The sequence below is a fragment of the Echinops telfairi genome, unplaced genomic scaffold, assembly GCF_000313985.2.
Source record: "Echinops telfairi isolate 266 unplaced genomic scaffold, ASM31398v2 ScPeMD7_3509;HRSCAF=4178, whole genome shotgun sequence".
Lineage (NCBI taxonomy): Eukaryota > Metazoa > Chordata > Mammalia > Afrosoricida > Tenrecidae > Echinops > Echinops telfairi.
The window spans coordinates 17,991,845-17,994,930 of NW_022107407.1; the positions used below are offsets into that span (position 1 = coordinate 17,991,845).

At 37.2% G+C, this 3,086-nt stretch overlaps 1 non-coding gene across 1 annotated transcript; it reads right to left on the reverse strand.

Annotated features, from left to right (window-relative positions):
* Positions 1-2,185: 2,185 nt before the first annotated feature.
* LOC115870961 lies at positions 2,186-2,346 on the reverse strand. The gene has a single exon (XR_004047020.1). It is a non-coding gene; the product is annotated as a U1 spliceosomal RNA (small nuclear RNA).
* Between the last annotated feature and the right edge of the window lie 740 nt (positions 2,347-3,086).

The following is a 3,086-nucleotide window of genomic DNA, read 5'->3' on the forward strand; positions in this document are numbered from 1 at the left end:
AAGAGAAAGAAGAAAATCACCTAGAGAAGAAATCAGTCTGTATGGTAAGTAGCCTACCCCAGGCTCAGCTTCATCTGCCCTGAGACCATAGGAACTAAGTGGTGCCCAGCTACCATTACTGTTCTGCCCAGGACTACAAGAGGTAGAAACTGAAAGAATGGGACAATAGAAGCAGAACAGATTCTTAAAGTCCATTCTTACTAGACTATTTGAGGACAGAGGATTTCTGGAAATACTCTTGAACTGGAACTAACTTGAGGTAACTTTTTAGCAAAATAACAGATTAGCACATAATATAAAAGATATTACCTATATCTTTAGTATAGTGCTCCATTAAAATAGCATCTATATGAAACCCAAAGGTCAACAATTACTTCTAAAGCCTAGATGAGAAGATGGAAAGGAACTGAGATTACAGGAAATAGGACAATTAGAATACAATTGAAGGTAATAATGACAGGTTGTAAAAAATACAATTAATGTCACTGGAAAATTTGTATAGAAATTGTTGAATGAGAAGTTACTGAAACTGTAAACTTTCATTGACAATATTTTTTAAAAGATTCAAGATAGTGTGATAAATATTGAAGATGAGCAATGTGGACAACAGTAATCCCTGAGGAAGTCCAATGCCAAGAAATAATACAAAAAAAAATACAAAGAGACTTACCTAAAATAAAAGGTTTGAAATTATATATTGAAAAATTCTACCATGTGCCTGAGACCATCAAGGCAGCCTAATAAATTATTGTACTTAAAAAAAATCACTTGGGAGTTAGGCCAAAAGATCTTGTGGCTTATAAAGAAAATTAGACTATCCTTGGTCTGGTTTTTGTTTTGTTTTTTACTATATTTGGTCTTTTTGATAAGTCTTTGTCAGCCTTAAATCTGAGTTACAGATTCAAGATAGTTAAAAGAGAAAAAATATATGGGTCAAAGAATTTTATTTCCAGCAAGTCACCTTCAGATAAAGCATAGACGACATATTATGAACAATTACGAAAACTCATGAGGAAAATACCACAAAGATGTTGACTTGCATTTTAAAAGTCAACTGTGTGGATCATAACAAACTATGCATAACAATGCAGTGGCAAAGAAAGGGAACTCCAGAACACTTCATTATGCTCTGGACAAGAGGCTGTCATGTGAACAGAACAAGGGGATGTTCAGGGAATGGTTTAAATCAGAAAAGGCATGCCTCACGGTTGCATTCTTTTACCAGACTTATTCAGTCTTTCGATGCTGAGAAACGGGACCATATGAAGAACACAGCATCAAGACTGGGTGAAGGCTCATTAACAACTTTCCATATGTGGATGACTGACACACTTTGCTTGCTGACAGTAAAGAGGACTTGAAGCACGTGCTGATAAGATCAGAGATTACAGCCTTCAGTGTGGATTACTATAAAATTTTCTTTAATTCCTCACAACTGTACCAATAACCAGCACCATGATAAATGGGGGAGGAAAACAAAACCAAACCCTGGAGCTGTCAAGAAATTCAGTCCCCTTGGATCTACAATTGACATCCACGAAAGCAGCATTCGGAATAAAACAATGCACAAGGAAAAGCTTGGACAGATCTGCTGCAAAAGACCTCTGTAAATCCTAACAAACAAAGGTAGCACTGTGAAGGCTTAAGGGGAGCCCGACCCAAGGCATGGTGTTTTCATCCTCAGATGCATGCAAGAGAGGAACGCTGAATAAGGCAAGTATTTCCATTATGCTTTTGGCAATTATTGTTGCATATGCCACGGGCTGCCAGAAGAATAAACAAATCTGTCTTGTTAAGTTCTGCCAGACGCTCCTTAGAAGCAAGGGTGGTGAGACTTCGAAATCTCATGTACGGTGGACATATTAATAGAAAGGACCAGTGCCTGAAGAAGGACATTGATCTGCGACAAAGGGCCTCGACAATGTGAATTGACACAAGCGCTACAACAGGCTCAAATATACGAGTAATTGTGAAGAGAGCACAGGACTAATTTGTCGTTATAGAACTGGACAAAGCTTCTTGGGTGATAAAGACACACCAGCTATAGCCTTATTTTCTAAGTAACTGTATCTCCCAATGTTCTATTCTCCGCAAAGTCTGAATTGAGGGAGGGAGGAAGTTCTAGAGATACTGTTTAGCAGTTGATACAGTAACAAAATGATTCAGTATAGTATCTCAAGTTTTCCAGGGGAGAGAGTGAATGCAGTCCCCTACTACAAATTATGCAGTTGAGTTTCCCAAATTTGGGGAAATTGCCGGGGTCAGTACAAACGGTGTGCAATGGATAAGCCTCGCCCTGGGAAAACCACCTTCGTGATCATGGTATCTCCCCTGCCAGTTAAGTATAATCTGCAGAATTCTATGGTGTTGTTTATATCATAGAGCGACTCACACAGAGTCTAAGTATATATGTATATGGATTTTCACTGCAGCATTGTCTATGATAGCTAATAAGTGTCTAAAGTGGCAGATAAGACACTTATGGGAATGCCATGTACATAGCCTTTTAAAATAGTGAGGTAGTTTCATATCCTTGGGGACATGGAACCAAGTTGCAGGCTGGCATGTGTATTAGGATATCACCTGTAAGAGAAAAAAAAGAGGGATATAGATATATAACTAAAATTTTAATGGTTATAATTTGTTACAAATTAATTAGTGCTTACTTTTAGAAGTGGAGAATAAGGAAGGGGATCAGGAGATGGGAAAGATGTTTTTTATCATAGGACATATTTTTTCTCTATTGAATTTCTTTTTATTAACTTTTAAAATTAACTACCACAGTATTATAGGACCTAGCCTTTTGGAACAGTGGTTCCTACTCATATTATAATATACTGGTATGTTATGATCAGTACTTCATCCCAAGTAATTTATTCCTTAACTGTGGTTAGATGAGCAGTTTATAAACAAGAATAAACCCAGCAACGCTTTAATGTATTCTCATTCAATTGTATTCGAATAGGATTTATTGGATACAAGAAAGTATGGTGAAGTTTCTCAAAACCGTAACAGGTGTAGCTCTATCTAGTTCCTATGGGAAATCACAAGTTCTGATTTAGGACAGCAGGAACAGACTTCCTTCA